Raw genomic sequence first — 23632 nt, forward strand, 5'->3', positions numbered from 1 at the left:
AGGCGCTCGGTGGAAGGCGAGGGGTTGGACTGGTTCGGACGCCCATAGACTCGGCGGGGTTGAAAGTTCGGCGGGATAAACGGACCGGTCCAGACGGAGCGGAGGAACTGCTCACCGCGACCGCGTATAAAGGAGGAAAGGGAACATGGCCCGGGCTTGGTTTTATCCCGTGGGACTCGGCGTTGCCCGAGGCAGGAGGAGACGAGAGAGGGGTACGTGCGTCGTGTGCGGCGTTCGAGCGTTGCACCTGCGGTTCGAGACCATCTTGCTCTTACTTCAGCATCTCCCAGATCGTCCGACGCCTCACGGGGCGCAGCTTCTCGCTCCGGTACTCTCTCGACTCTATAATGGAAATTGGGCATATACACGTTTTGCAGCTTACACGGTGGAGTCAAACTCTGGTAACGGTACGTGCAAATTTTATGTCTAGTAATGATGCGACGAATTTCTTTTTTCCTTTATAATTTCCTAAAGGTTTTTTATGTCTCTTTAGTTGAGTATTATTTTATCTAAATAGAGAATGATTTTATACTGTGTATGGAAAGAAAGTATAATAATATTTTTTTTTAATATTTAAAAAGATTACATTTTTGTGTAATATTTTTAGTAAAAAGATTAAATTTTATTTAACTTGTTTAACTTTATTTTCTTTTATTGTACACAAAGGATTAACAAAATTAATAATGCGCATAAGATATTTTTTCCAATTGACTGAATTTTAAAAAAATTATGGCCACAATCTTTTATCGCTCCTATTGGGAAGAGCGAAAGAACAATAAGCTGATAATTAAAATTAAAAGATTATTGTTATTTTCTATATATATATATATATATTAGTAATCGATTTTGTCAGTAAGTAAAAGTCGATTTTGGAAGACAAATCAAATGCTTCAAGTTTGGCGTTAGCGACATATCAGTTAATTCCATGATCTCGAGTTTGCATCTGCGGCAGGATTTCTCGACTTCGAATTTCACGCCAAGCTGCCGGCTTAGCACCTCGACACGCCGCTCAGCCATCTTCGATCCTGCATCTCCCTTCGACTTTGCCCTCCTACATAAACACTCAGAGAGAATCGCGGAGTAGAACGTCGGAATGACGATCTTTCAAGAGAAACAAGGTGCTTCGGCACCGTGGTTCCGAACGACGGAAGATAAACAGAACTTAATGAAACATTAATCGAAAACGCACAGATTAGACGCTTGCAAATCTTCCTGCAAGTGCCAGAATCATCCTCGCAGTAAGACGACAAAATCTCTAGATTTAACGTGTCAATAAATATGCTGAAGCTATTATGTCGGTGTTAATTAGATTTAATAATCAATTAAATTGGAATTATTATAGGATGTACAGTGCTTTAAACACCAAACTAGACACTAGATTTAAATACCAAAAATAATCTTCAGCGTTCAGTTGCAATCAATTTCTCGATGTATATCTCGATAGAATGAGAAATAAGGAAAGATTCATCATGCGAAAAGACGAGAGAAATCAAATCTTTTATTACTCGGCGATCACTTGGATTTACTTGGAGAAGATTGAATTTCGGTTATGCATGCAATATATAAATCTTCATTGTAAGGGATAGTCTGTGTAAATGTAAATCACGTATATTCTGTTTTCGTCCTTAAAATATGCAACTATTTCGTGAAATCGCTTTTGGACCAGCTCCGAGTAAATATTGTATCGAAATGGCATGGCGAGAAGAGTATTGCGGTCTCTCGCGGACAACTTTGTTCGACGTTCGAGTTTCCGACTCAAGCCATGACTCTTGGTGCAACCGCACGATCTCGTCTGTGGTTACGAGTGGGATCTAAATTAATGGATTGGAGCGCAGTATATTTTCTTGTAAAGGACGGAAGCTATTGATCTTAAGAAAATATGTTTGACTCTGAAAATCGTGATTCCGGTCCATATCCTTCTCGCATATCCTTAATCTCTATATATAGCCGTAGTTTTACTTCATTAATCCTGCTGGTCTGTTTGGGTTTATTTAATCTAAAATGTAATTTACTTTCTTACGAATATTTTATTTTAAAATGTTTTATTTAATATTTGATAACCTCGTTTGTTAATATAATGTCTTTTTTATCTTTTATTTTTTATAATCATATTGATTCAAACGATCACATAGTAAATAATCGTATAATAAATTTGAACAGATCAGCAAGGTTAACTTCAATTAACTTTATCTTACTTAAATTATAAAGTGATGCGATTAACGATATTAATGCAATCGTCCTTAAGAATTCAAACTCATTTTTAATATGCTCGTACTTTCTCAATTTTCATGGGAAGATGGAAATAATTTGGTTACGTCGCGCGAGAGTGCGTTTAGTGGCGCACATTTTCTCGTGCGTGAGAAGTGAGCATTCCCGTCGGACTTAAAAAGGGCGCTGCCAACCGTGGAATAATTCGACGACCTCGACATATCGTACGATAATCCGCCGTGTCACGCAGCGCAGGGTGGATAGGAAGGTAAAAGTACCGGGGGTGAGACGACGTGAAGGGATGAAGCGGAGTAGGCGCACCAAATATACAGCGAGGATTATAATAAGCCGTGCCGCGCTCCGAAATTTATTTCGTTCTCCATTAATAACTACGCTCTAGAAGCCTGAAAGGGCCAGCGCACCAGCACCCTTTCGCCACGCGACACTCATTACTACCATAGCTCAGGGTGTCCCTTCGAACCTGCCTATTCACTTTTGAGATTTAGACAGTTACCTCGAGAACGATTTTGTTCTATAATTTTGTACGCGTCTAATCCCCGATAAGCTTTTTGATGAATAATGATCTTTTTAAACCGCATTAAAATTGTTCAAAACATGTTTACGTCCCAGTCATTTAAAATCTTTTTGTTCTATTTTTTTTATTCTATTTTCTTCGAAGATGTATATATATATATATATTTGGAAAATGTAAATTGACGCCAAATTTCACCACATAGTGCACTTAAATTTTTGTGTTAATTTAACACAACACGAATATGTTAGGAAGTAACAAACATTGTATAAAAAAAAGATTTAACACAAGAAATGTAACACTTTAGTACAATTTGGGAACAAATTGTGAAAGCATATTTCTTTAGTCGAATTAATATTTGTAATATATAATAATATGTTAAATTAATACGTATACTTATTTTTTATTCACTTATCTTAGAATTTATATTAAATTACTAAAATGGGGTAACTTTGATTCAATCTGAATAATTTTGGCTTAAATTTGAAAAGCATGTATATTTAAAATGATGACGTAAGACGTCTTGAAATATTTTAAGATATTTTTAAGACGTCTTATGTCTCGATCTTGACATATGTGCTGTCTGAACATTATCCAAATTTAGGCCAAAGTTACCCCAAAGGTATATTATTTTTATGTTATTTGATCACTTTATTCATAAATTGTTATTTTTGACACCAAAAACTGTTAAATATAAATTTAAAATCAAATATTCAAATAACATAATCATATTACGTTAAATTAACAGTCGTATTAAAAATTTCAACAAGAACTGATTTTTATACAAGTACAGAAAATTTTTTCACTGTATATACAGAACTTTAATAATAATGTACATATTCTCCAAGATAATCTGAAAAGCTTTATTCGTTATTCGTTGTCGATTTGTCGGCAACGTCGTTATCTCCGTTCGTTAATAATCCGATCCACGATCGACTTCATTTTCAGTGGCGCCAGTACTTCCCGAAAACGGTCTCGTTAGCATGTGCCGATCGTTTCGCGTTTCCGCAATCGAGGTATCGCGGTCAACGTTGCTCGTTAGAAGCGCTTTTGCTTCTCGAGTAACGTTCAATCGTCTAATTAGCCCATCTACTCAGCTAGGATGCTGAGGGGTACTCGATGCGGCACCCAACCACATTTTCGATCGATGCTTCAGTACTCATCCTAGTAATTTACTTACTGTGATAATCGCTCTGATGATGATTACGCGCGACTCATTGTCCACGTGAGCGATTTCGCACAGTCCTTATCTTCCTAGCGAAACTAGTATTTTTGAGAGACGACTGGAGAGAGAATGCATTAGGGACTGTAAGACAATGGAGGAACGCGAGAGTCAAGTTTGTTGAACTATAATGCCGATCGCGATGTGTTGTAGTGGCGAGCGTATATGAGAGGCGTTGATTGCGATTACTCTCGCGGGTAATTATGCAACATGGTACGTTCGCGAAATGCAAACGCTCCCTTATCGTTGCTCTGTTACAGCCAATCCATGCATCGCGTATCTCCGAGTGATAATAACTCGGCGTAGCGAGTAGCTTAAGTTCTAACCGATATGGTTCCTGGCTTCGTTTGAGTGTATACATAGGTATTAGCGGATTTACCTATCCACTGATTAGCTAGGTATCTTAACTAAATATGTTCCCGCGATATGTGACGCTTACGTTTGGCCTCGAACAACATCTTTGGGGAATATATGCCATTATTCTAACGCTATCATTTCGGCGCATTTCAGCAGGGAACACATACGCGCGCGTAATTCATACGATTGAAATTGTAATTAAACGTTTAAGAGGATAAAGCTTAACCATTCTGCCCATATATAACGTTTCGTAAGAAATTAATAATGCATAAGATTCACACGATCCCCAAACGTTTTCCGATGGACGTTTAGAGCGCAAATGCTTCTTAAATATATCAATGCTGTGCAATCGCTGGCAAGCGAATAACTCGGTCAATTCCGGTTGTATTATCACTTTTCAAGTATCTCAATAGAACTAGTTCATTCGGCAGCTTACGCCTCGTTAGTACCGAATAGGCGGCAGCATTATGAAGCAGAACGCTTCAGTGGAATGAAGTGTTTGCAGTCATTCAGAATGCATTCATCCGATTTTGAATCTTAAGTAGTCAAATGAACAAAACTACATATTGTGTTGAAATATAAGAGAGTTGAATGGATGAGAGTTAAAAGATTAGGGGATTTAATTAAAAAGGAAAAATGTGTGAGCTTTAAGAATAAGATTCTTCAACAAACTGTGTTGCTTAAGAATTAAATTCGTACATGATATTGATATTTATGAAATATATTGTATAAGGCATTTCTTGTGTTTCAGTGTAGTAAAGCCGGTTACGGAAGAAAGTTACGTCCGACGAATCGAATTCACGGTGCAAATTGGTGCGTTGGGAAACAGGTATTTATAATAATAGAGTGTAATAGCAAACGTGCAATTTGCATGCTGCACGTTATGGACAGCGAGAATGCGGGGCATAATGCATAAACTTTAATTACGTCGCTTTAACTCGAAATTAGAATTGTACTTAAGTTTTAATTGGATCGATTGTCATTGTTGCAGTAAGGTAAAGTTGTGCATTATGATTGGCTTTTCAATTTTAGAACATTACAATTGCGTTTATATTCCACCAAAACTATTATGCAGTTAGCGGAGTTTCTAATAATAAACATAATAAAGTTATGCGAATTGCTGGCTCGCCTTAAAACATCTCGTGATATTATCGCGTCGATGGGGAAAAAAATCGGAATCGTTTATGAAAAAAAAAATAAGAAATCATATACTACGTCGCGAATTGAAAGGCGGCAGCCTCTCGTCTGCGAAGAAATTATGTCTTATACTTTTCATGCGCACCAACTTCGAAGACACCATTATATGCTCACGTTGGTTTCCGTTTGTGCGCGGAAAAATCGCGCCAGACGGCAAGACGTGTTTCAGTTTTCGATCTAAGAATAGGAGTCTATTTTGAAGCCATACCGATTTCCATTTGCGCTACGGGAAAAACACGCAATGCGGAAAAACGCGTTTTCCTCCTATCTAGTTACGTCCATAAAACTAGAGATAGCTGTATTCAATTTCAAACAAATTCCTTTTTTTCACGCGTGTCAATACCGAAGATTCTATTCTCGAGTCGAGTATTGATTTCCTGATAACGCGCAAAAAAAAGAATGTGCGAAGAGAAAAAATGGTTGCAATTACCATAATTTAATTTGTAGTAATTTCTGGTGCCAGTTATATATGTTTTTGATGAAATTATAAATATTAAATTTTACTAACATTATATTAGTATAATAATAATTACAAAAACGCTTCTATAATCGTATTTATTTTATTTTACCGCGCAATTATAGTCACAAATAGCAAATACTTTTGTTTTATGTGCAGAATATAAATAAAAAGATGTTTTGATTACTGTAAGGAAAGAATAATTTTGCTAAATTTTCTAAAAATTTAAATATAAATCTGAAAATAATTATGTAGAACGCTCACACACACACACACACACACATACACACACACACACACACACACACACAACACATCAACACAACAAGTTTATTGCTGGAACATCTAAATTCTTTGCAACATATTGCTTATCATGCTAAAGTTTTCTGTATAAATATTTTGATGGACTAACAAAATTATTTTCAGATTTATATTTAATTTTTACATGGAAAAAACGATTTTATTGTGAAATATCTAAAAATTTAGCTTATAAATACAGATCTGAAAACAATTTTGTTGGACCATTAAAATAATTATGTAGGATGTTCGAATTGTTTGTTAGAATATCAAAATTGTCTGCAGTATTATTCAGCATTCTTGAGATATTTATATAATTATTTTATTTAGTTCAACAAAGTTATTTTCAGATTTGTACCCAACTAAATTTTTAGATACTTAAGCAAAATCATTCTTTCCATGTAGATATTTCAATAATAGTCTTTTCGGATAATCTAGCCGAATTTGTTTTCATTTCAAAATATACTTCCTATTATTAATTTCTATGTTAAGCACACGGGACATATTTAAGCCGTCATATTACGCATTACAAATTGAAGATTGTGATGAATCAGAGATCAGAATTCGACCAGTCATTTAATTTTAAATTCAATCCATTTCGTTCTGATTGGTTGAATTCTAATCTCTTTATTTGCATCCTCAATCTTCATGATATAGTTTGACACGGATTTAATATTTCGCTTCAAGATTGATAGCGGTTTTGCGTCCAAGCAGAGAACAATGCGGAAAAATTCGCGTTTCGATTAGTGATGGATGCGCTAGACACGTGTGATTCTATCGTCAAAATCAGAACGCGCTTTCGGTCGCGGCGCATAACCTGGAGAAACGTGCCGCCGTAAAATACCGGGCTGTCTTACGTTATTGCACATGACGGACGTGTTTCGCCGGCGTTTTCGCGGTGCCGCCGCGTCACGGATCGACAGATGCATACTTGCCGTAGATATTGTCTCTTGTCTGAAGCAGCTGGCCGGGAATATTGAAATATTAATAGAATATCGATGAGAAAGGCGGAAGGTACGGCGTGAAGCGACGCGGCAAAGCGGGAGAGCCGCCAAAATTCGGTTACGGCGCGGGCGGATTGCCGCGGGCTGACCAGTTCACAAAATTTCGGATCGTGACGATTATACGATCGACGACCGTTCCGCATAGACTACGCGCCATGGCGTATCTTGTCCTTTTCTACTAATGTAATTTAAATTTAATCTTGATTCAACTAACTCTTCAGCTTTTTCTAGTTCTAAGAATTAGAAGAAGAGAGATAAGTTAATTGAACCGAGAGGTCAGTCCACATTGGTAGAAACTGGCATGAGTTGCATTATAGTTTTCTTTCTCTTTCTGTTTCTCTCTTTTACTTGGGCACTTTCCTACATTTCTTATGTTTAATTATTCTACTTTGCTTATTTTGATCCAGTTCTAGAACTCTAAAATTATTAATTTTAATCACGATTTAACCTATTCTTTAGCTTTTTCTAACTTTAGAATTAGAAAAAGAATAAGTCATATATAAACCGAGATTAAAATTAATCTTACAGCTGTGGAATTAGGCTTTAGTTTTTAACACATTTTTATATCTATAGTTTTTGTATCATTTAACTTTATAATCAACGTTATTTTCTTACTTTTAACTTATATGTTTTGGTTTACATTATTTTCTTCTTTTTTTATATTCTATTATATTCTTTGGTTCCCGGTTGAGGTAATATTTTTTGCAATTTTAAGATGATTATTTGCAGCAATAGTATTAAATTGCTTGTTAATTTAATTCGTGATATTACTGTTCCACTTCAGTTTAAAACTGTTTCAAGATCGACAAATAATTGGCGCACAGTTACCTTGAACTAGAAATTGTATAAATTGACAAGAAATATTAGGCACAAAAAAATAACCGTCTTAACTGAAGATGACTTAATTTTTACTCACATGTGAGTTTTATATTTTTATTTGTGAATTTTTGTATTTATAATATTTATATATAGTGCTTGAGAAAATATTTTTCTGAAGCGTTTAATAAATGATGATTTCACTCTCTCTCTCTCTCTCTCTCTCTCTCTCTCTCTCTCTCTCTCTTCCTACTGCTCTTTGTCTCTAATCAAATTTTTTAGACAGACGCACACTTGTTGCGAAAGCATTGTTCGCAGCAGACTGTGCGGAACACCGACGGAGACGGAGGGCTAGAATGCAAATCAGGTCGTCGCTCACGGCGCTCCGATTAGTGCCGACGATCGATCGAGCGGGTTTTAATTATTAAACGTGCGTTTAGATCGCCCGTGAATGGCCGTACATATCATCGCCGAAGAACCTTCAGAGTGCTGTTTGTTTGTTAGGAGCAGCATGCTTTGCATTCACGTTATGACGTATTTGGAGCTGAAGAGATGATGAATTTGTAAAATCCGTTCATGTGATATTAACCCTCAGTACATGATATGCACATAATGATTTTCCGATCCTTTACTACACATGATGGGTTCTTCGTATCTTGGATTAATTTTCGTCATTTTTATATACAAAAATTATTAAGTAATTCTTACATATACAATTCTCAAATACATATATAATAATTCTTAAATAATTTTTGCTTTAACAGCTTTAGAAACCTCTAATAAGTCAGCAGAACCAAATAAGTAGAATCAAACCGGACTTATTTAATTTTAAAAAATATTTGTAAAATTGTGTATTAAAAAAAGAAAGAATAAAGACTATTATTTAGCCAAATGTTCCTAGTATGTCAAAGAAAAGAAGTAAGCCAGCAGAACACGAATGACCCAATCGTGTACTAAGAGTTAACTAATATGAAAGTGCGTTTTTTTAAGATTCTTTAATAGAATTTTAATAAAACTCTTTAATATAGAATCCTTACTAATTGGATAGTGTAATTAATGTTTACAGCGATTAATAATGACGAGAGGACTGTAATTAATGGTTGGTTGATGAAATGTTGAAAAAAAAAAATACGAATATCGTGACACGGATAATTTTCCTTAATTGTAATACGTTCTGTAGAAGATTATTGCGAATGTCGGGAGAGATTGCCGCTTGAACACCATGTTCGCCTGATCTGCAAACGTGAACAATGCGCAGATGGTGCGATTTCCGTCAATGGATAATCTTGTTGATTTCACAAGATACCGGTGTAATCGCGCCGTGCACATTGCGGACGGGAGAACTCTATTGGATTCGACTATGTCCTTTGTTTCCCCTGACTCGCGCGCATATCCCCGGGACAAAGAACCAACTGTTACTGCTTTTTAGAAGTACCTTTAAAGATCCTAAAACCATTACTTTGTACTTGTAAAACGATTATTGTCTCTACATTCAAGAAAATGTCGCGTTCAATCAAAATTTTCCTCGGCAAAATTTGTCTCGAAATTCATCAAAGGACTTTTCAACGTTCGTGCACATTATTGCCAATATTTTGTTAGAGGTATTTTATTACATGGAATTACTGCAAATGAGCAGAATATTTTTTTGTAAGCATAATTGTTGAAACGTGTTCGCACAATTCACAAACTTCACTTTCCCGCGGGCTTAATTTTCCTACATTCAAACTTGCATTTAAAATGCAGATTTATGGTAATGGCCATGTGTAAAAAGAAAGACGTAGACGCAACCTGATTATCTCGATTTACTTAATTTCATTAACGATTTGTCTCTTTTCAGGCTATGTAATCCAAATTATAACACAGAGTGAAAAACTTTGAGTCAGAACGTCCTATAATTCGAACGACAGATGTAATATTGAATATCTAATAAAAATTAAAATATAAAAGGAATGAGGAATATAAGGCAGGATAAATGATGACGAGTATTTATTGGATATATGTTCGAATATACACTGAAATTTATTACATATTATTATACAAGCATGTTCATGCAAGATGTACGATATACACTAAATAATATGAATACAAAATAACAAATAGACAAAATAGATGAAATAATATGAACACCTAGGGAATACACTATTTATTATACTTTTTTATTAATAATCAAGAATACAATAAATATAAAAAAAATAGTATATACAGTGATATAAAGGCAATTGGAATCAATGCGCTGGATGTAGATTGCTATTAATCTTTTAATTTTACATCTGTTTCCTCATATAACTTAGATAAACTTTTAACATTACATTAGTTCACCCCATACACACTTAGGACTCCATTTTTTAGTCATCTTTAGCTTTCGCAATTATAAGTAAAGAGCACAATTTTTTTATGTAAGATTCCAGTAACACAACCGTGATAGAAATTCAACTCATCTCAGTTTACAGAGGTAATGAAATAATATCCACCCTATGGTAAGATCGTGTTAATTTTTTATATAAATTAAAATATAATATTAACCGTCAAATTCCTCACCTCGGCAATGTCGTAGTTAAAAACATATAACCTTGGATCCCTTAGAATATAACTTCACTAATAATTCTTTAAATACTGTTCTCCACATTCCATACTTTAGTTATCAATAAGATGTAAGGATGTCTTAATCGTGTTCAAGTCGAATACATAATGAGAATTCGTACATCTGACTTTTTTTATTATAATAAGAGCTTATGGTTAGTCACACAATGTTCGAATAGTTATCAACGGAATCTACTCTTTTAGTATAACATTTTTCAATTGCTCATATAAATGGTATTCGAAGAAATCTTCTCTCCATTTTCCAAAATTGTCTTCTATTCTCCAAAATTTCGACGTTTTCCTAGTCCATGCAGTCGCTCGATTTAATTTTGAAAAGTAGAGCGAGAAAAAGATTTCTTCTTTCAATATCTTTTAAGCAATTAGAATATTCTAATTGCTAAAAGAATAATATTAGCATTTGCTGCACTATTCAAGCATGCATAATTCTATTCCAACAAGAATAAAATCTGTATTAAGGACAGGTGCTAATAAAAGTAGATGGTATACTTCTCAGGTGTTTACATTATTTTGTTTAGCCCCTGCATGTAGGATGTGTGTCGTGTATCCATTATAACACGTTTCCGCTATAAGCCATACAACAATATAGCCAATGTACGCCAATATTAAGCAAATACACATACGCACGTGACATGAATAATTATCCACATGAATGTAGGCCAGTATATAGCGAATCTGTGTAAAGTTGGCATACATTGACTGTCGTTTGAAGCTGCTTTAAACTAATCGATCGCGTTTCGTAATTTTTCCAAACAATTATATTGCTCAAAATTTTTATAACCGCCACCACCGTAACGTCGTAGCTGCAGCGCACGGTGTCTTCCGCAAACGTGCGATCGTCCCGCTGGCTCTTTCTCCCTCTTCTCCCCGTTGCCACCCCGAGAGACCTCGATAGAGAATCCTCTTGCCGTCGACTCGTGGCGAAACTCGCTCGGCATTCGGCGTCACCGTCTTGAATGGTGACAAACGGCATGCACCGCGGAACACACAATCGCGCCGTGGTGGCTGCGACTGCAGGTACGACCGATGGCAAGGGGGTAGGACGTGCGGGCGGGAAGAGGAGGCTGACTGCAGCGCGCGAGCAATGCGGCTGTGCACCCTGGTAGCGACGTACAGTTGACAGAAGCGCTTACGGAGGCGAGAGATCGTATAGTACGTTCGCCCCTCTCTCTCTCTCTCTCTCTCTCCTCTCTTTCTTTCTATCTGCATCCCTCTTCGTACTACTCTGTTTGCATCCGTTCCGCTTCCACGTTCGTGCGTACTTGCATGCGTGCATGCGTGCGCGCATTCAAGCGCATGTATTATACTACGGGGTGGCGAGTGTGTGCACGGGTCGATTCGTGCGAACGCCCGTACGCGTAAATTGCTGAAGTAAGCGCGTGTGCAATCTGCGTCAGATTCTTAAGAAAATTATACCGATAAATGCGCGACAGATCACCTAACTTCACATTACTTTCTATCTTTCCGTGTAGTTCCCGAGGTTTCAGGTATTACTCAATGTTTTTAGAATTTTGAAACGCATGATGTATCGTTTTATCCTTTTTTATTATTTGGTGAACAACAGAGATAAATGATGCATCATGCGCTTTATGCGTAACTCGGAACGCACCCTTTATACTCTTTTTTTTTTCGCATTGATAACCAGATCCATTTCATATTGCGGTTGCGGATAAATAAGAGGAACATATGAAAAATGAGATGGCTGAAAGGCAGTAGTGCAATGAAAAGTAAGGAGCAATGGACGAGACAGGCATTTCAAGAGGGATCAGTAACATGAAAGAAAATAATATTTCTTTCGTGACATCGTTTTATTCGCGGATGCATATAAATAATGTAGATTCATGTTCATAGTTGCACCTATATGTTAAACTTGGCAACTACAATTTAATCGGAAACGCTTTCGCGGATTGGCGAAACTCATTTATCGAACATAGGTATTGCAATTCCCGAAACGCGTAATGTTTTATTAATTAAAACTTTAGGTGAGGTAAATTGCGAAATGCTTAAGCACAAGTAGTAATAAAATGTTGCGGTTGATGCTAATGAAACACACAGTGGAACAAACATTTATAATAAGCGGTAGCCGCCCAAAACAGCGCAACGGGCGTTGCACTCGTTACTTTGCGACGGTATATCACGAAATGTATTTTACAGTCGGAAGATATTAAATATTCCAGTCCTTTACCGTTCTAGGACGTAGTCTGTAATTTTTCCAACAAGCTACCAGGAGCACGAACTCATGGACTCTACTTTCGAGGATGCTAGCGGAACTGCATTTTTTCACGCGTAATTAAATCTTTCAGAATTCGGTAAAACTCAAGGATAAGCGTTTAAAACTCCGTGTTATTGAAACATTTTTATGTCATGCGATGTTAAAATATAAAATACTACAGTCAGTGGTGTAACAATTACGTTAAGGTTAAATGTAATTCGTGCCGTTTTATGTACGTGAGTAATAATTCATTTATTAAATATAAGGAAGAACGTAAATATTAGCGTAATTAAATATAATTTACAATTTTACCATCGGATTCTGTACTAATGATTGGAAGATTGCGGTACGGTAAATTAAGCTTCAACTAAAAATCCAATCTTGGATTAAATTCAATTAGAGTTGTATTTATTTTAAAATAAAATATATTGAATTATATATTTGAAAACAAATTTTGCTGCGATATCGTTGAATCGGCAGAGAATTATCGCAATTCAAAATTTATTAATTTTGAAGAAACTCGTAAATTATATGCAACAAGAATATTTATTATCTAATTACGAAAATAATAAATATCTATTATAAAATAATAAGTTAAATATATATATATATATAACAAACAAATAGTTTAATGTACAAACTTTGATACTTTCTCTTGTATGTCTCTGTTTCCCAAGTTACTTTTTTATCTTTTACAATCGTTCACATTTTTTTTTTAAAAGTTAAAATGCGTTGAAACTTCTTTTGCTATAATATTCTCTCGACTAAATGCAACATGAAACTTTTTTTGAACGTCATAATCACCAATGTACTCGACCGCGAATAGTAATTTCAAAGCGCGAGCCAACTAAAACTAAATCGGACTCGACTGAATCCGATGAAATCCAACACCGTCCGAAGTACAGGAGTTTCTAAGCATCCCGTCCTCTTTCTGTTCCGCGTCTCCGTTTCTCCTTCGCCTCTCTTTGCGTGTTTGCGAGCTCGTACAAGCCGGAATGGTGATCAGTCCACGGCTGTCTTTACATGCATATCCTTGGGGGAAGTGTATGTATGCATGCTTACGTGCGTGCGTGTGCGTATGTGTGGATACAGGGTTTGCGTGTGCGTGCGTGAAGAGAAAGAGAGAGAGAGAGAGAGAGAGGCCATAGAGCAGAGCGCGGAACCCCGAAGCATAGTCTCGACTCGACTCGAGCGGCTGAATCGATCCACCAGCCTTCTCCTGTACGCTCTCTGCGCCCCCAGAACCAGAGCGCCGAACGAACGAACACCTACCGTCCCGCACCGAACGCCCACCCCTTTTCTCTCTGTCTCGTTCTCTTTCTCGTCTGGCTTTCACACTGTTCCGTCTATCTTTCCCGCTCTCTCTCCCGCCCCCCCCCCCCCCCCCTCTCTCTCTTCCTCTCTCGCGGCGCCAAACCATCGACCAACCTAGTCACGCGAACGCCCGGTTTCAAAAATGCCCGGCTCTCGGTGCCGTACGCGCGAACCTCTTTGGTATTTCTCTTCCCTTGGTTCCGTTTCTCTTTCGCACTCCGAAACTCGTTCGAAGAATTTTCGCGGCTGGCTAGTTTCTATATATATCTAAGTGTTCCTTCGACTTCACTTTTATTAGTCTTGTCCGAGATCGGGACGGACGAATAGTAAAATTCTTTCCAGGCGCATCAGTCAGTTGTAGAAACATGTACAAATGTTTGCATTAGATTACAGATATTCCAGAAAGTTGATATTTGAAACAGGTCCTTTGTAATTTTTTTAGTCTTTCGATATTGCGAGAATAAAATGCTGTTATTAAGTTTTTCATGGAAGATCTTTGGTGGAAATTATAAACTACATAATTATTGTCTTTCATTGATTGCATTTGTATTATTATTATTACTTTTAATTAGAATAAATATTTTCTAATACGTTTATTAACTTTAGTCAAGTCTGATGATTTGGAATCTAATTTGAAAACGATAAATTCTGAGGAAATTTTGTTATGCTAGGAAAATGTATAAAAATAGAATGATTCCATCTTTACTCGCGTTACAATAGAAATATAAAAGTCTCATATTTGATCCGCCTGAGAAAATACCAATGGCAAAAGCATATTTAGCTGTTATACGCGAAATGGAAATATTTGCGGAGAGGAACATTTTATTTATTGAATATTATTTTCACAAAGGAGCTCGTAGAGTATTATTAGCATATTCTGGTTATGCGAGTTTTGCGTACTCGGTCAGTGCTATTAACATAATCTAGTTAACTGAGATATTGCAATAAAAAGCACTTGTAACGTTGAATGAGACCCATCTCTCGACGAAAGCAATTGTTGCTTCATTTGTCGGCTTGTTGTTTGAGGTGCATCAGTCTCATGAACGTAATCAGTTATGTCGCTTATTGCAATTTACGCAAACAAGGAGGATTATGCTAATTACCGCATAGCACAGGACACGTTAATGAAAACATATTTCTTGATAACAGCATTTTATTATACAGGAAATGTACAGAGTTAATCGTGCTATAACATTGGTACTTTTGTACCAGTACATATTCATGGATGTAGAAAGAATGAAATATATTTAGATAAAATTATAACGTCGTCGATATCAAGTGACAAATTAAGAACTAATAATATGAATGTCATATGAAATAAAAAAAATAATATTTAATATAGAAATTGTAATCGAGAAGAAGGTTAACGCAAAAATATTAGTTTATGCAACGTAATAGCTTAATAGTTTGTATTTTTAATTGACTTAAAAATATTGCTGTAAATATTTTATTAAATGTATTTGCCGTAAAAATGTTAAAACGATGAAATCTGTTGTTTAAATATAATCAGTTTAATTAGATGAAACCACTTTCTATCAATGCTGGTGGTGATTTCCGTCGCAATCTGTCTATGCGCGTGTATCGAATTGCATGTGCATTTGCAAATTGTATACATACCCGGGTGTGTCTACGAACAGACGATAACTATGCGGTGCAGCTATACGGGTAGGATATTAGTTAACATATTAGTGAAACACATTACGTATACAATATATATTACATATTGCATGTCCCAGATTTACGGCAACTCCTATTATTGATGGAATCTAAATCAAATTCAGACATATATATGGCCTTTTCTTTAATAGATAAACGATAGTTATAGCATACAATTATTTATTCGTGTAATATAACTTTGTATTTTTTATATTTTAAAAGATGAAAGAGAGGGAGAGAGTAATAACTTTTTTTTCATTATCTAAATATATCAATTCTTCTTTTCTTATCACATAAATATATTAATTTTTAATTATAAAATATTATTTGTTTTTACGTCCGTCATTAATCTGTTTCCTCTTGACGCATAAATCCTTACATTTTGATAAATAGCTACATAAACGATTTTGATCGGAGATACAGATGCGTTCTATATAGTATAGACAATCGTGAAATTGTTGAATATTATTAAACACTGCCTGTTATCAACTATTTATCGCAGCACTGTAATTACTGTTATCCGTGAGGATAGTTTAACTAATAGTACGGAAATTATTTTCGGCGACTTTATTGAATCACGTGTGGAGTTATAACGTCATATGATAACGCCACACACGCATTCATCGATTCAATTACGCGCGTATGTCATGGAGGCACCACCCCTCGGTGTTGTCCCTCTCTACACCGGTGATTTGTGTCCCTCGTCCGTCTACGTGCGTGTCTCGGGCCGCGTGTGCATTTGCAAATTGTATATACACCTCCGTGTGTGCGCGTGCACACGGCAACCTGGTCTGGTATTTGTGTTTGAGCATACCTAGACGCGGGCATACGCGTGCGCTTACCATGCCCCTGGCTGGTTCTGTCGCGGATATAGGGTGGCTAATGGAGAAATTCAGCCCGCAACGGAAACTGTGATATACTCTCGTTTCTCCAGTCCCACCGCTCGTCGTCCGTAATCGTAGCCGGTCGCCTTCTCTATTTAGAGTCTATTTGATGTGGATCGCACCAGCACGAGCGACAGTCGCCTGGGGTTCGTCTCTTCTAGACGGCCGGGGCCAATTTGAAACTTTGCTGGCTACACCGGGTGAGGGATCGAATCTTGCCGGTGCGCGATGATACCGTGTTCGGATCGTACAGGTTTGCCTTACGGATCGCGCCCCGTTCCATGTTCAAGTTTCGCATCGCTTTAGTCGTGGTGCATCAGCCGTCGGGAATTCGAGCAGAAATAAAGGCGAGTTTGTGGGATTCCCGATTGACGATCGTATCGGATGAAGAGCAAAGTCTTCGTGGTGCTTCCTTCCCTTCTTTTGTGCTATTCCGCATGAAATTGGAGATTCTCTGAAATCATGAACAATATTTGTAACGAGAAATATATGTGATTAAACCGTTATACGATATGGATACGAATTACAGAGATACTTGGAAACTTTGCGATATAATGCTCTGAGAAAGTATTTTTTATTGAACTTATTTGAATGAAAGAGAGTGAAGCTTAACTATTACCGAACTATAAAATATAAATAAACATGCGAACGAGTATAAATGTAAAAATGTTAAATTTGAAATATTTTTGAAACCTCCAAAAGTATAGATCGGTGAAAGCGTTTTTTGTGTCGCGAAAAGTGATGAAAAAAAACGAAATCGATGTTATACGCAGGACGCGTCGGGTCGATTCTCGTATCTTCGTTTTCCCAGAGTGTCCATTTTAATCTGTTCAATTCCGTGATTTGTGACCTCTCTAATCCTCCCTTACTCACAAGCGACGTATCTACCGATATAAATAAACTACGGATTTTCCTGTCGATTTCGCGAAGCCGTATAACGTCGCTCGAGACTACAGATACTAGTGCTGACGTTAACTTTCCCTGAATTCGATTTGCGAGTCGTCACGCATTTTATTGGATAAGATTCATATTTCGAATTTGTATAGTTTAGCAAATAATCTATATTCTAATTATATGTAATTATTTTACATTATTACACCGGGAGAAAAAAATTGTTGCAATTATTAATATTTGTAGTAGTAATTTTTAGTGCTAATTACATTTTTTTTTTTTGTAGAATTGTAAATATAATTATTATATTACGTTGCAGCAGTAACGTAAAAAATAGAGCTCGTAATCATAATTATTTTATCATCTAATTGTAGTCACAAATACCAAATACTTTTCTCTTAGTGGCATAACTAGTACACAGCACTAGTAATCAAAAATTGTTTTCCCGTTCGAAAGAAATGTTTTTAAATGCAAAAAAAGGATACGTTTTTTTATATTTGATACTACTTTTTCAACTCTGTATAAAATGTAAGGAATATATTTATAGTTTACAACAAAAACGTAAAAGAGAACTACCATGAAATATTAGCAGTCTAATTAAACGTAAGAGTACCCTGTGCAACAAAACACTCATAAAAATGTGTCGTAAGATTCGGCGAAATTGTAGTTACTAAACCGTCAACTTCATAACAGCTGTACTTATTCAACTATAAATCTTATAAATCCCTTAGAACGAGAGACGCTATTTAAGATTTAGTCACGCCACCGTTGTAAAGAAAAAGTGCTTTATTCACTGTTGCTCGCAGACGTGTTGCAGCGAGCGGTAGTAATACATGCGTCGTACTTTCTTTCATCGTATCGCAGAGCGTTTGTTTTATGAATTGCAGCGTATAAACTTTCACGATATAAAAGAGCGTTCGTATAAATTAAGAACTTTTTATGCAGACCGTCCCAAACTTAGCGAGCTATACTTGAGAAATTTAAAATCGATACTTTCTAACAACTCGAATCATCATCTGTTGTAAGTTTCAAATTTCCAACATTAAATATCTCTGCAGTTAATCTCTCAGATACGAATAAGAGCATTATATTCTATTGATTGTCATCTGATACGAGTAACGATTTAGTTCGCGAACATTGAAAGAAAAACGTTTAGTAACTGTGACTATAATTGCACAGTGAAATAACTATGTTAGGAGTTTCATTTTATTACTCTGTAATAATAATAATTATGTTTATAATTCTATATACAAAAAATATATAGTTGTCTCGGAAACGTAATATTAAAGTTGTTTTCAGGGCCGCTATGTATTTTTTGCCATGTAATACTACAAATATAATTATTATTGATATTACATCAATAATAAGTATAAAAATAGAACTCCAATTATTTTATAATAATTATTTTACCATGTAATTATAGTCAGAAATATTTTAAACACTTTCCTTTGAGCTAAACTTCTAAAATGTCTTCTCTTATCCGTATGACAGATACGCATTTGTCCACACCATTATCTACGTAATGTCGTAATAACGGCCGTTTCCTCGTGCATCAGTACGATGCGTGGTACACGGTCTTGTATCTACGAGTGTACAAATGTGATGCTCATACACACACACACACACACACACACACACACACACACACACACACACACACACACACACACACAACGTGACATGAGAATCGAAGTAACCATGAACGGGCTTCCACTGAAGGGCGGTATCTAATAGGCGGGTTTGCATCAGTGCATAATGACTAGAACGATTGGAGCGAACTGAATATCGGTACTCCACGCCAGCGGTGTGTACATTTATGGGACAATCGATGATGTATTAATGTCATAGGCGCGCCTCTGCGGACATACGAGAGGAGGGGGTTTCGTACCTATTCTGCCCGTTACGGGCATTCATCCGCTTGATACAGATAGTCGCTTGTATACGCGCCAATTTGTCACAATGTTAATCCACCGTTGTTAAGAAACGCACGTCAGATTATTGTCCCAGGTTGCGTTGGCGAGATGTCGCAATATTCCGTCGTTTCATGGAAACAGCTTCTTTTAGAAAATAGTCGAGATTTCTCAATGTTTTTGTTTTTCTACATATACGAAAATTATAGTTTTGCTGAAATATCTAAAAATTGAGCTATATATAGATACAGATTTGAAGGTAATTGTGCTAAACCATTAAAATACACTGAGAGAAATGTTTTAAATGATGTGACCGACAAAAACTTTTAAGTTAAAGTTTTATTCTAACTAAAAAATTAGAATAACGGTATATTAATTAGAATTATCAAATTTTAGTTCGAACAAAATTTTTTAAACAATATATTTATATTTTTAGACCGTATATTTGAGAAACTCAATCAAAATTAGAAATTTAACTGCCTATTACGGTCGGAGCTGGATCTTCGTTGCTTTTTAAAATAATTCAATCTTGAATTACTAATGTATACTATATATGTACTTGCATATATACCATATTGTAGTCTTTTTCTAACTGCGCGCCGAATTGTTTTTCCGGACTAAATAAACGCAATTAAAACTACTCTAGTAATCGCGAATTAAATTGACAAGCAATTTAATAATTTGATGCTACCATCAAGCATCATATTTTATAAAGATGTTAATATATAAAAACTGTTAATAAATTTATTGTATAAACAAAAAAATTGTACAATAAATTTATTAACAGTTTTTATATATTAACATCTTTATGAAATATGATGCTTGATGGTAGCATCAAATTATTAAATTGCTTGTCAATTTAATTCGCGATTACTAGAGTAGTTTTAATTGCGTTTATTTAGTCCGGAAAAACAATTCGGCGCGCAGTTAGAAAAAGACTACAATATGATATATATGCAAGTACATATATAGTATATATTAGTAATTCAAGATTGAATTATTTAAAAAAGCAACGAAGATCCAACTCCGACCATAATAGGCAGTTAAATTTCTAGTATTGATATAATTTTTTAATTAAAAAAATTATTTTATATCTTATATATCAATAAAATAAATAGTTATTTATACATAAACATTTCTCTTAGTGTAATTATGTGTGATGCTCAAGTCATGATGACAAGCTTTAAAAAGTTTTGACATTCTAATAACTAATTTGTGTGATTATAAATATAATTATTTTGATGGTCCAACAAAATTATTTTCAGATCTGTATCTACCTAAATTTTTAGATACTAACAAAATCGTTCTCTTCCTATAATTTATTCCCGGATTAATAAAATCGAAAGTGGTAGATAAAACTGAAAGTGACAGAATAATCAACAGTATATGCATTGAATTAATTTTCTGAATTAAATTATCAATAGCAAATTTGTGAAGTCATGATTATTTATTGGATAATCGGCAATGTATTTTATCTTCAACGGCAAGGTGGTATGAACAGAAGCTTTATGGAACAGCATTTGGGACTAAGATGTTCACGAAATGTACCACGTTTCACGATAAGCCTGCGACAGATATACACGAGGACCACAAACAGGACTGGGAACGTCGAATCGATAGCAATTCGAGGAATACAGAGACAACCAGACGTCGACATCCGATATCAACAAGGATGGATATGGAGAGAGCCTCTTTTGGCCTAAATTTCATGGAACGTATGAAATCCAAAGACCGTTTTTTTCACTGTATACCTCTGTAATACCTCTTTTTCACTCTTGCTACGCTCTCGAGCATATTTTTGCACTTTTGATGGCAGTAGCTGTTGGGATGCATTTCATTCGTGTGATGCTCGGACACGTGGAAGAGCATCCATCATGTACGTATGTATGTAGGTTAGACGGCGGCAGCGGGAATCGCCGAATCCGGATACGTTGAATCGATGTGTGCGTTTGAGAAGGATAAGAGCATTCGGATATCGAGGACGCGCGCGGTGAGTTAAGTGCTAGACCTATCGAATCGCGGCGATAACTGTGTGTCTAAGATCACCGTGTCTTTTCGTTCAAGGAAACGTTGTAAGAGAAATTTCACATATGTGGTTACACGGAAAGAATTTAGCTGAAGTATCTAAAACTTTAGTTAGATATTAGATCTGAAAATAATTTTGTTGGATCACAAAGATTATCTAGCTTTAAATATTTCAGCAAAATCGTCCTTTCTATTAACGTATAATTTTACGTTAGAGTGTCAAAATTAGCAAAATTGAATTTGAGAAACGACGATAGAAAGAACAGATTTGTTGAATAGATATAAATAATTTGAATCTAAAAATAATTTTTTTGGATCATTAAAATAATTATATAGGACACTCAAGACGATGGATTGAAATTTTCTCCTAATTATTTTGATAATCCAAAAAAAAACAAAATTATTTTCAGATCTGTCTAGCTAAATACTTTAGTAAAACCGTTCTTTCCACATAGATCGTAAACAATTTTTTAGGCAGAAAAAGACAAGGTTGCAATTGCTTCTAACTTACCGTTGCGCAAGAATGATTGCAGATGTCGTTTCAAGATATTATCGTAGATATTTTTCTATAATTTAATGGTCACGTGAACTGACGAGGCAACTGTAATGAATTTCGCTTGATAAAATTGATTTTCTCATGTTCTTCTTGAAGTGACCGGTTCAATTATCCTTTTGTAAGCGGAAATTGAAGGTAGGCGGAATCCCCTCGGACGCCCCATGTACGCCATGATTTCTCGAGCTCGTTCGTTGATTCCATTCTCACGACGATCGTGCGAGGGGCCCAATTAGGGACTGGTAGCAACTCTTTACGAACGATAAACGCTTGGACGATTTAACTCGCAATAATAAGGACCGGCTTGTACCGAGCCGTAATGGCCGCTGATTCAGCGTTATTTTGACGCGCCGCACGCTCGACATAATCGCGCGGCTTGCGATTTTCGAATCCGCGCGTGAACGTGCGGAGCCGACAAATTAACCCTCTCGCGGTATTCGCGTAACCAGACCCGTCACTCGCACTCCACCCGAGGTCCTCCCACAACCCCCTACCCTTCGTTCGATTCCACCAGTTTTCCGTCGGCGAGTCGAGGTAAATGCTGAGTATTTAGGATTCGCGAGCTTCGCCGTGTAAACCGAGGCGAAGCTCGAGTCGTGCAAATATTTGATTCCTAAGTCCCGATGAAACACACCAACTCCCCGTACACTCTCGCGCATCCCTCTCGCCCACGGCTCGCTCGACCAGATTATTAACACGATTATTACACGAGCAAACACAACGCGAGAGCGTTGTGTTGCGTTGCGTTGAACAACGAGACGTGAGGTGAAATGATCCGTGCGTGAGAGTATAATTAACGCCGAGGCTGAAAGATACGCTCGGAAGCGAACTGCGGAAGCGTGATCCCTATATTATACTACGTGCAATTCATACTGTGGAGAAGTGCTCTGTTTAAAATGAACATTCGATTGTTTGCATTTTCGCCGAGGATAGATGTATGCCTTGTTTGTTAGTTCCAATAAACGTGACGTTTCTTTAACGCAAAACTTGTGCCCGTTTCTATCAATGTAGATTAACTTTAATCTCGAGTCAACTCTTACTCTTCATCTTTTTCTGATTCTTATAATTAGAAAAAGTACAGTTAGTTGAACTAAGATTAAAATTAAATTACAATGACAGAAACGGGCATTAATCGAGCACCATTTGCGATTTTATGCTGATGCTTCATCAGGCTTTTTCCTAATTCAAAGGGGTAAGAAACTTGTCAGCATCTCATCCTCCCCCTTTCTCTCTCTCTCTCTCTCTTTTCGTATTTCAGTTGCTTTCAGCGACTCCTTCATGAATTCATCATCGCCAAACTTATATGATTAAACCCACTAGGACCCGCAAACTCTCGGTCGCGTTTCCCCTTAATCATATCTATTTTACACTATCATCGAATCTGTTCAGAGGGAGAGAATGGATGTAGGGCCTAAACCCTCCGTCTCTCGAGGAGAAGCATGCAATAGGTTCCGCATGGAGACGCGTTGAAGGATAGGACGAAAACGGAACGGGACGGG

The 23632-nt window shown here is 36.4% G+C and overlaps 1 protein-coding gene across 1 annotated transcript in view; it reads left to right on the plus strand.

Moving 5' to 3' along the window:
• The window catches only part of LOC108758429 (uncharacterized), a 307362-nt gene that overhangs the window by 61724 nt on the left and 222006 nt on the right, over positions 1 to 23632 (plus strand). Inside the window, exon 2 of the mRNA XM_018503410.1 lies at positions 5071 to 5148. The gene's annotated coding sequence lies outside the window, so the exon portion shown is untranslated. The remainder of the gene's footprint in view (positions 1 to 5070; positions 5149 to 23632) is intronic.

Source organism: Trachymyrmex cornetzi, unplaced genomic scaffold, assembly GCF_001594075.2.
Source record: "Trachymyrmex cornetzi isolate Tcor2-1 unplaced genomic scaffold, Tcor1.1 scaffold156, whole genome shotgun sequence".
Classification (NCBI taxonomy): Eukaryota; Metazoa; Arthropoda; class Insecta; order Hymenoptera; family Formicidae; genus Trachymyrmex; species Trachymyrmex cornetzi.